At 37.8% G+C, this 12,101-nt stretch overlaps 1 protein-coding gene across 1 annotated transcript in view; it reads right to left on the reverse strand.

Moving 5' to 3' along the window:
- LOC121373699 (probable nuclear hormone receptor HR3) overlaps window positions 1–2,148 on the reverse strand; it is a 61,771-nt gene extending 59,623 nt beyond the window's left edge. The window contains exon 1 of the mRNA XM_041500429.1: window positions 2,003–2,148. The gene's annotated coding sequence lies outside the window, so the exon portion shown is untranslated. The remainder of the gene's footprint in view (window positions 1–2,002) is intronic.
- Window positions 2,149–12,101: the final 9,953 nt, after the last annotated feature.

Below are 12,101 nucleotides of genomic sequence, written 5' to 3' on the forward strand. Positions count from 1 at the left end.
GTTTTTTTGTGGTGGTTGGGAGGGGGTTTGTTTGGGGTTTTTTTGTTGGGGGGTTGGGGGGTTGGGGGGATTGCGGGAGATTGATATATATGTGTGATGTGTGATTTTGACCATCTGGGGCGAGTCAATGTGGAAAGGTAAAACGTATTGTAACCACGCTTTCATTCTACTTGTATATCGTTTATTAACTTTATTAAACTACATCAATGGCCATTATTTGTATATGTCCTGACAAATTCAATAGAACTATACATATTATACACTCTCTCTCTCTCTCTCTCTCTCTCTCTCTCTCTCTCTCTCTCTCTCTCTCTCTCTCTCTCTCTCTCTCTCTCCTCTCTCTCCTCTTCCTCTCTCTCGTCTGTGTCTGTGTTCTCTCTCTCTCTCTCTCTCTCCTCTCTCTCTCTCGCATCGATCCTCTCTCTCTCGTCTTCTCTGTGTGTGTGTGTCTCTCCACTCTCTCCCTCTCCCTCTCCTCCGAACTCGGAAAGAAGGGGGCTCTCTCTCTCTCTCAAACTCAGATCTCTCAACGCGCTCGTCGTTCTGTGTTTGTGTGTGTCTCTCTCTCCTCTCTCTCCTCTCTCTCTCTCTCTCTCTCCCTCTCATCGCCTCTCGCCCTCTCTGCTCTCTCTCTCTCTCTCTCTCTCTCTCTCTCTCTCTCTCTCTCTCTCTCTAAGTGTCCTGCCACATTCATTCATGGTTCTTTGCACGACCAGGTGCTTCCAACGGTCGTACAGTGCGGCATCTGCATTGTAGGTGTAAGTAGTTGTCTAAAACATGGGTGTCGGAAGTGGAGATGCAGAAAGCAGACCCGTGTTCAGGATGAACGTTAAAAGTCGAAAGATGCCAGTAACAGGCGCACGTACAGGAGTGTGGGGGGGGGGGGGGGGGGGGGGAGTAAACGGTGACGAGCAAAGTTAATGGGAGAGGGGAGGGGTCGAGTCATGCTAGTCCGGAAAATATATTGTGGAAAAAAAAAAAAATGTGTTTGAGCACTGGGTGTGGCCCTAATTCCCCGTGCACACGCGCCTGGGTAACTTGGGAGTGTGTGTGGGGGGGGGGGGGGGGGGGGATACTAATTTATGGTCCATCAGGGTTTACCTGAGTTTTGGATGGTTTTAAGAGTAAAATGGGGTGTACACGTTATGTTATAGAGAGTAACGTGCACATTCAGAGCAAGCTGTTGTAGCGCACGCCTGTCCAGGACAGGAAAGGGTTGGTGTGGGTGGGAGAAGGGACCGCCTGCACTGGCAGGTGCAAGAGATCTCCAGCAGCCCGACCGGGGTCGGTAGCAGGCGGTGCGTTGGGGGTGTGCATGAAGCGGTGTATCTCTTCCGTGCGGGTCCTTACATGCATAATACACCACGTGACTGATACAGCTACAATCTACACAAAGTGATGGGCAACTTCTTGTTTCAATAAATGATTCGAGTGCTTTATATATAAAACGTGATGTGTAATGATTAAGGTACATTCAGTTCAGGTGGGGAAGTATGTTCGCGTCAGGCTAAATAAATATATGAAAAATTAAGTTCAAAATGATATTTAAACGATATTACGTCTCTAAAGAATTGAGGTTTTAAGTGTATGTGTGTTCTTTTTTTTCTAAATAATTGTCATAAATGTTCATTTTAATAAACGTTTTACACTGCAAAAAAATTATTAAATAAACGTGAACATAAGTAAGTGTGTTATGAGGTTACTAAACCAGGGTAATGCAATAAACCAACCGACATTTATGTTATAGAAACGCATACGTTAATACAAACAAAAATAAATGTTTAAAAGAAGAAAATACCACAACAACATGACCTAAAAGACATAATTATGCCAAAACCACCTGTCTGTATTCCTAATACCGTATTGATACGATAATACATATATTTTAACACAACGCTCACCGAGGCTGTTGTTTTTACGAAGTGGGTGAGTACATATTATAGAAATCAATGGATATGGTTGGTTATACTAGAACAAGAACTGCCCCCTCCCTTCACGTTACCTCGTTCGTTTTTCCAACGGCTTCGTCCTTTCTTCTCTGTGTTTCCACCATGTTTTCTCCTGGACTGGTCAGCTCGAGGGTCGGCACGAACCGAAAGCGTCGGAGGCCGAAAAGGTCAGTCAGTTTGTGTCGGGCTCCCCTGCTGCGTGTCGAAACTAGAAGCTGCACGAAAACAGGTCACGGGCTGTTACCAGCGTTCAGTTCAGTGGGTCATGATTGCGCACTCCCGTCATTAACAACATTTAGCCGGGTCATGTCAAGTCGGCCGAGCATGACATTTGTTATTGTTGTTGTTATTATTATTAAGAGAAGCAGGGGTGGGTGTAGGGGGAGTTGCGACGGAGGGGGGGGGGGGGGGGTATGCGGATATCTAGGATTTTATAATGGTGGGGAGCAGGACGTGATATAACAATTAGTTAAGTAATAATATAGTGTGTTAGTGTTGATACCTAGGTATGGAGATCAAGGGGGCAAAGTCCCCACCCCCAAATATTTTTTAATAATTCTGGAAAAGAAAAACAACAACAACAGCAAAAAAACAAAAACAAAAAACATCATTACTGGCATAACCTTTTTCCAACATTTGTCACGATGAATTAAGTTTACTTGTAAAATACAGCAAATTGCATTTTAGAACATCAATTTGTTTTAATGTTTGGTTGGAGCACTCCCCTGATTTTCCTGGATTTCATGCAAACGATATAGCCTATAATAGTAGCTACTGGGAGAGTCAAATCAGTCAGTTTAAATATATTTTAATTTAACTTAATATATATATATATATATATATATATATATATATATATATATATATATATATATGCCTAGGACAATAAGTTAAATTAAAATATATTTTATCTATCTATCTATCTATATCTATGTATATGTTTGTGTATGTGTATGTGTATGTGTATGTGTATGTGTATGTGTATGTGTATGTGTATGTGTATGTGTGTGTGTGTGTGTGTGTATATATATATATATATATATATATATATATATATATATATATATATATATATATATATATATATGGGCCCATAGAGCTATTTCTCGTTCCAGCCAGTGCACCACGACTGGTATATCAAAGGCCACGGTATGTGCTATCCTGTCTGTGGGATGGTGCATATAAAATATCATTTGCTACTAATAGAGAAAATATTAAGACTATATGTCAGAATTACCAAATGTCTGGGATCCAATAGCCGATGATTAATAAATCAATGAGCTCTAGTGGTGTCGTTAAACAAAACAAACTTTAGGCCTATATATAGTAACTTGAAATAATACATAACAACCGGCCTCGGTGGCGTCGTGGCAGGCCATCGGTCTACAGGCTGGTAGGTACTGGGTTCGGATCCCAGTCGAGGCATGGGATTTTTAATCCAGATACCGACTCCAAACCCTGAGTGAGTGCTCCGCAAGGCTCAATGGGTAGGTGTAAACCACTTGCACCGACCAGTGATCCATAACTGGTTCAACAAAGGCCATGGTTTGTGCTATCCTGCCTGTGGGAAGCGCAAATAAAAGATCCCTTGCTGCCTGTCGTAAAGAAGAGTAGCCTATGTGGCGACAGCGGGTTTCCTCTAAAAACAGTGTCAGAATGACCATATGTTTGACGTCCAATAGCCGATGATAAGATTAAAAATCAATGTGCTCTAGTGGCGTCGTTAAATAAAACAAACTTTACTTTTAATACATAACAAAATGAGACATTTCTTTCATTTTTTATTATTAAAAAAAAAAACAATTCATATTTGCGTCTGTGATTACTTTATTTGATTAGACCATACAGTTGTTTTTATATGTCATTATGTTGATACATGACAGTGGTGTTCATAATACCAGTATTCAGTGTATAACATCAGAGCCGTACCCTCCGGGGCCACCCTGAGAATCTCACCTTTTTTTCTTTTTTCTTTTTTACTCCAGAAAGTAGCATACACATCTCAGGGTTTAATTTGTATAGTGTTTCATTTGTTTATAAAAAGTTGTTACCCCCCCCCAAAAAGTACCCCCCCCCCCCCCCCCCCCCCCCCCCCCCCCCCCCCCCCCCCCCCCCCCCCCCTTTAGGATTTTGATCAGAGTACCGCCATGCTAATATAATACACATGTATATAGGTCACACATTTATATATGTAATTCATTAAAGGGACATTCCTGAGTTTGCTGCAATTTTTAAGGTGATATCGACTATCAGAGATTTTTTGACCACTGTAATTACATATCAAATATATTTTTCTGCATAAATTATTAGTAGCTGTAAATTATACGTGCTTCTGATCGTTATAATATTTGTACTAGGTTAAATTTCATTTTATTTCCTAAAAAAAGATTTGTTCGTACGTACGAATTTATTTGAAGACGAAATCCAGTTTGGGCTTCTTACAAATATTAAGACGACCAGAAACACATTAAATATACAGACACTGATATTCTAAATAAGAAAATATATTTAATATGTAAGTTTAATCGTAGAAATATTTTATTAGTCGGAAACATCTTACAGTGCAGCAAACTCGGGAATGTCCCTTTAACAATTCAATAAGAGTTGAATTCATAAACAATTTGTCATGATGAATTTCACTTTTAGAAAGCAGGAATAGCATTTGAAAATGTTTTTGTGTAGCTCTTCCCCCGAAATTCCCCAGAATTCATATAAACACTACCAGAAAAACTTAAACCAGTCACGTTAAACGATTTACTATTGGATACGTAATATTAATATGTATGAAAAAAATGCATTTACCAAAATTAGTCTTTTATATTATCCCCTGCGCGTGCTGTAACCTCACCGTGGTGCAGGGGTGTAACATTCTCTTTGAGAATGGCCAATACAGCACAAAGTTGAAGTCAAATTCAGTATCCGTAAAATTCTGTGATATTTGTGTTTTTGCACAGTTCTTTACACTGTTTTTGTTTAAGTCTTGAATTTTTATATTGATGTTGATCATCACTTTATTTATTTCCATTACCATAGTTTGACACCCAACAGCCGATGTATTTTTCGTGCTGGGGTGTCGTTAAATATTCATTCATTCTGTTATATTAACTTGTAGAACTTGCATTATCGGGACATAGCTAGCGTTATGCTGGAATTATTCCTTCCTATGTCAAAAACGAAGACAATACATTAAAGCGACATACCCTAGTTTTTAAACACTGTAGGCATATGTTTTACTATTATAGCTGTTTTTGATAACTGAAGTCAGTCGTTCCTAACATTTTATTGTTTAGATTATCCATTTCTGTACATTGGAAGTGGGTGTTTTTTTGTCATTCTGGTGTTTTCAATATCACAGAATGCATGTTTCATTTTTTTTTTTTTTTTAAACGTACGTGCATCTGAGCAAAAAACAGTTATGGAATCGAGTTCTAGTTTGTTTTTAAGACGATTTCACCGTTTCAACGTTACACACTCTTGTTTCAGACTGTTGTAACCGTATCCAAATGTGTTGCAGGTTTGTATATTAACTAAACTTAGTGTCCAGGTTCACGGACTAAAGGTAGGGTCTGTACCTTTAAGTCTTCTATCGAACTGCAAAGTTTTAATACTGCATATCGTGACTAAAAGAAGAGGATGCGTGTAATGGTAAAACATTGTTTTCCAATGTGACGATATCTACAACTGTAATTAATAATAATATCAACAATTTAGACTACGATTTTAAACAGCTAAATTTCATTAAAACAGTTTCCACTAAACTAACGGGCATTAATTTATTCCGATTTGGTAGACGTAGGACATGAAGATACGATTCTTCAGTTTTTGGAAATGGTTGTAAACGATACATTTCCCTTGTATAAAAATAAATATTTATATTTTGTTTCTGGATGTTGTCAGCTGCAAGTGGTATAACATCATTCGTATAACATCGCCACACAGATAATGATGCGGTACAGTAACGCAGTAGTCAAAGTTGGTTACAGACTCTTTCATGGAAAGGGGTGGGACGTAGTTCAGTGGTAAAGTGCTCGTTTGTTGCACGGTCGATTTGGGATCGATCCCTGTCAGTGGCCTCATTGGGCTATTTCTCGTTCCAGCCAGTGCACCACGACTGGTATAACAAAGGCCGTGGTATGTGCTATCCTGTCTGTGGGATGGTGCATATAAAAGATCCCTTGCTGCTAATGGACAAATGTTGCGGGTTTCTTCTCTAATACTTTATGTCAGAATTATCAAATGTTTGACATCCAATAGACGAGGTTTAATAAATCAATGTGCTCCAGTGGTGTCGTTAAACAAAACAAACTAATTAACTTTTTCATTCATTCACTCATTAATTCATTCACTCATTCATTCTTCTCTACACTGTAGTCCTACAATTTGACATTTTAGCTTGTGTGGCGACAGCGGGTTTCCTCTCGTTTTGTCTACCAACTGTAGAAATAACCATATGTTAGACACCAACCTTAAATACTAAATACTATAGCCGAAGTTTAAAACGTGCTAAGATGTCACAAAATCAATATTTCCTTCCTTACCTTGAGACTCAATACAATAACAGATGTATTTTCCGTGCTGTGGTGTCGTTAAAACATTCATTCATTCACTCATTCATTACCGTCGGTTAGGCTAATAAATATTATATGTGTTTATGTGTACCAAATCAATTTCCATTGTCGATGATGTTAACTAATAAAACTGATGTAAGTTGCGTATCAACACGCTCAGGTAGTACACCACTAACAAAAAAGAGTGTGGCACTTCACATTTAATTTGTTGCTAAGTTACCCACAACAAGCGTGTTGAACCTTACTTGGATGTAAGCACCTTAAATCATTTGATTAATTCGTTCATTCATTCATTCATTCATTCAAGTAATCTGGCTATCATTATCACACATCATTTAAGAGATTTTCATGAAGGTTTTTTTTTATTAGCAATTAACCCTAATTTTTGGTAAATATTGCAGTTCCATTTTTGGGGGTACTCTGCACTGGTTTCCGAATATCTCGTGTATAATGCATAAAAAATTTAATTTATGTAATGGCAATGGATAATATAATTTACACAAATAATCAATGTCACATATTACCAATCAAAGCTGCAGCAGTTTTTACTCCGTAAATATTCACGTTGCAACTCCAACTTTGGCAGACTGACAGACAAACAGAAATACATATTCTTTATTTACGTCTCACCTTGTGTACAGATTAAAATAAAAACAAGAGTTCAACAGTAATACTACAACAATACAGCAGTAAAAGTACACAAGCCACTGCTATGGAGTTAGAGAAACTTTAAAACTATTAAAAGACTATCAAAAATATTTTTAAAGTATTGTAGGCCTACATGTATTTACAAGAAGTAAAACTAAAAACCCTCAAATATGTCTATGTCTATATGTATAAAATATCTTTGACGACGTAAGAAATTAAAAATAAGACGGTAATTTTAACAATATCCGGGTGGCTTAAAAGTAATGACAATTTTTCTTTATCTGAAAGGTTATTAAAGTTTACTACAGCAGCTACTGCCTTTTTAAAAACATCTACTCTAATGTCATCATAAAGAGGACAGTGAGTAGGAACATGTTCTTCAGATTCTACATAATTAAGGCAGTTAAAACAGGTTCTTTTGTGAATCTCCAAATTTCCATATCTGCCCGTTTCTATCCTTAAAGGCGCGGTAACACAACGAAACTTTGATAACGCACGTATGAATGAATGAATGAATGAATGAATGAATGTTTAACGACACCCCAGCACGAAAAATACATCGGCTATTGGGTGTCAAACTATGGTAATGCAAATAAATAAAGTGATGATCAACATCAATATAAAAATTCAAGGTTTAAACAAAAACAGTGTAAAGAACTGTGCAAAAATACAAATACAGATATCACAGAATTTTACGGACACCGAATTTTACTCTAAACTTCAATTTGTGCTGTATTGGCCATTCTCAAAGAGAATGTTACACCCCTGCACCACGGTTGATAACGCACGTCGACATGACTTAGGCATAGGCGTAGTAACATGAAATCCAGTCGTAAAACCATGTTTAAAAGTTCTATAAGTACGGAGTTTATTTCCTCCATTTTTTTTTTAGTAGACTTGTCACGTTCCAAAACATTTGTCCATTTTATTTGGAAACCATCTAATGTTTTTCTTTCCGTTTCTGTTGTTGAAATTGGATTATTAAAGATTCGTTGACATGCAACTTTAGTCGTTTGTACAATGCAACTTATGTTCATTTCATTACAAATTATTTTCCTGCTTATAATCCAATTAAGGTTCAAGCACGCTGTCCTGGGCACCCACCTCAGCTATCTGGGTTGTCTGTCCAGGACAGTGGGTTGGTTGTTAGTTGGTTAGTGAGATAGAAGAGGGTGTAGAGGCCTTACACCTACCTATTGAGCCCTTAAGAACTCGCTCTGGGTTGGAGCCGGTACCGGGCTGCGAACCCTGTACCTACCAGTCTGTAACCTCAGTGTTCTACGACTGGTATATCAAAGATCACTTTCTGCTAATGGAAAATGTAGCGAATGTTCTCTAAGACCACGAGTTAAAAAAAATTCCCAAATATCTGACATCCAATAGCCGATGATTAATCAATCAATCTGCTCTAGTGTTGTCGATAAACAAAAGCCAACTTTTAACTTTTATAGCCATGTCATAAAGGCGTTATTGTACTGGACTATTCATGATACACGATATTTACGTTCTCAACACATTAGAATATCCATCCTCCAAATACACGATCTCTCATGTATATGTATATATCTACATATATAACCCAGTGGTAAAGCGCTTGCTCAATGCGCGGTCGGTCTGGGATCGATCCCCGTCAGTGGGCTATTTCTCGTTCCAGTCAGTGCCATCACGACTGGCATATCAAAGGTCGTGGTATGTACTACACTGTCTGTGGAATGGAGCATATAAAAGATCCCCTGCTAATCGAAAAGAGTTGCCCATAAAGTGGCGACAGCGGGTTTCCTCAGTCAATATCTGTGTGGTCCTTAACCATTTGGCTGACGCCATATAACCGTAAATAAAATTAAATGTGCTGAGTGCGTCGTTAAATAAAACATTTCCTTCCTTCCTCTCATGTATACATTTCTGTTTATGTATCATTGTATATTTTATGCCTATGAGCTGCAAGGTTTAGAGCATATAAACTATACTATACAGCGCTTAATTGTACGCCGTAAAATAAATTATGATAATATATTGACATTTCCAAAGGTGTCTACTCAGTCACACTAAACAAACTGTCGGGTTGCAATCTAGTGTTGCTGGGAAACTTTAAGTCGCCGGATACATAACTTGTAAACCCAGTGTATGCATGCACGGCGGATTGTCAAACCAAGTGCATGTTTACATTAGAATATCAGTGAGTAAATCTGAACTAGTGTTGGGAAAAGAAAGACTCAAGAACAGCTCTGTTGATTATTAAAGGGACATTCCCGAGTTTGCTGCATTGTAAGATGCTTCTGTTAAAGGGACATTCCCGAGTTTGCTGCATTGTAAGATGTCTGCATTGTAAGATGTTTCTGTTAAAGGGACATTCCCGAGTTTTCTGCATTGTAAGATGCTTCTGTTAAAGGGACATTCCCGAGTTTGCTGCATTGTAAGATGTTTCTGTAAAGGGACATTGCCGAGTTTGCTGCATTGTAAGATGTTTCTGTTAAAGGGACATTCCCGAGTTTGCTGAATTGTAAGATGTTTCTGTTAAAGGGGCATTCCCGAGTTTGCTCCATTGTAAGATGCTTCTGTTAAAGGGGCATTCCCGAGTTTGCTGAATTGTAAGATGCTTCTGTTAAAGGGACATTCCCGAGTTTGCTGCATTGTAAGATGCTTCTGTTAAAGGGATATTCCCGCGTTTGCTGCATTGTAAGATGTTTCCGACTAATAAAATATTTCTACGATTAAACTTACATATTAAATACATTTTATTGTTTAGAATATCAGTGTCTGTATATTCAATATGTTTCTGGTCGTGACTAATCTTCGAACCTTTAACACATACATGTATTTGGATAAAATTAAAATTTGAGCGAAACAAGAATCTGTGACGATATGAAACAGAAAAAAAAAATCATTTAAAAAAGGAGACTAGAGTTCGTCTCCATAACCGTTGCAGGGGCGGACCCAGGAAATATTTTAGGGAGGGGACCAAGAGCAAAAAAGCACATGGAGAAACTACCTGAAAAGGGCACCTCAATGAAAATTGTTAATAAATTGTTCAAAAAGGGGCACTTTAAGTTTTTAGGGGGAGGGACAGGTCTTCTTGGGTCTGCCCATGCGTTGCTTCTCAGAGATATGTTTGTTTTTGAAAATATGAAAAATGTATGTTATGATATTAAAAACACTAGAATGACCAGAGACACTTCGGATGTATGGAACTTGATAATCTAAACAATATAATCTAGATAATGTCTGATTTTAGTAATCATTAATGGCTCTAATAGTGAAAAGAAGGCCTATGCCATCTTGTTTAAAAAAAACAAAACAAAAAACAACACACACCCTACACCAAAAAAAAAAAAACCCAGGTTCTGTCACTTTAAATTAACGTCGGACCGAACAAACGCAGGTGGTATGTATCCTTCCGCCTTTTCTCAAGCACTCGTCCATCACTTACACATTATTAATAGATACAGTCCTTGGGAGATATTAATTGATTCTTTGTTCTTGGCGTGAAGAAGTCCCCCATTGATCGATATTGCTTGACCCAGTTAATGGAATCTAGGTCAAACTTAACACGTTCACGTCACTATCGATCAATAGTACAGGTTTACAAATCACACAGATTATATTAGGCCTATAAACAAATACAAAAGTATACACATAAGTGACGCTGTAAGAGGCACTTATCTGTAGAACAATTTCCTTTTGTTTGAGGTACATGATAATAAAATAAGATCTTTGCTGTGGCGTCCAGTTATCACAATGCTACCAGGATTTTTTGAACGGGGTTTGATTTTTCTAATGAATTATTAAATTTAATGGCTAAAATTTTAGAATTTTTGTTTGTTTGTTTGTTTGTTTGTTTAAGGCAAGAAACTGAAAATCCCAACCAAACAAAACACAAAACACAAATGTTTGAAAGGCGAAATGTTTGATAACAGTTGGGGTTTTTTTGTTCGAGTGGTTGGGTTTTGTTGTTGTTTGTTGTTGTTACGTGGGGTTTTTTTTTTTTTTTTTTTAGGGGGGGGGGGGGGGGGGGGGGGGGGGGTAATTTTAATCGGGGGTGGTGGCAAGTCTTCGGTCGAAACTATATATATTTTTTCTTCTTGTTGTTGTTGAATGCGTCTACCGAGTAGTGATCATTGGCGCATATTCTCAGTTGGGGGCCGTTTAGCAACTACGTAATGCTCGGGGTTGGGGTGGGGGGGGGGGGGGTGGGGGGGGGGATTTCGTGGTATGTATTACATATAGACATAGTTTGACACCCAACTGCCGATGTATTTTTCGTGCTGGGGTGTCGTTAAACATCTATTCTATTCTTTTCTATTGTATATATAGAATAATAAACAGCGTGTCTGTCATACCATTTTTAATAAATGAGTGAACAGTTTTTATATTTGACAGCGAAAGGTCGGATTTGGGTGGTCGCAAAAACCATGTCAACCAATTTAACTTTAATACATAATTATAGCATTCGAATTAGTTCTGTCCATCATGAATTTTTGATCCAATTTAAATACATAAATAATATTTGTTTTAAAGTAAAGTTTGTTTTGTTTAACGACACCACAAGAGCACATTGATTAATTAATCATCGGCTATTGGATGCCAAACATTTGGTAATTTTGACACGTAGTCATCAGAGGGAACTTGCCATACATTTTTCCTAATACATCAAGGGATCTTTTATATGCACTTTCCCACTCAGGACAGCACATACCACGGCATTTGACCAGTTGTGGTGCACAGGTTGAGAATTGTTTAAAAAAAGAAGAAGAGTCCTACACTTTTTAAAACGGCAGTTAATAAACAGCAATACGTTTTTTCCAGATTACATCATGTATCAGATGTACATTGTGTCATTTTAAGCCAGCAGGAACTGGAAGGGCCGGTTGGGGAACTACATGCAATATTTTTATCTTTCTTTATATATGGTAAAAAGAAGAAAGGAAGGAAATGTTTT

This window comes from Gigantopelta aegis, chromosome 5, assembly GCF_016097555.1.
Source record: "Gigantopelta aegis isolate Gae_Host chromosome 5, Gae_host_genome, whole genome shotgun sequence".
NCBI lineage: Eukaryota > Metazoa > Mollusca > Gastropoda > Neomphalida > Peltospiridae > Gigantopelta > Gigantopelta aegis.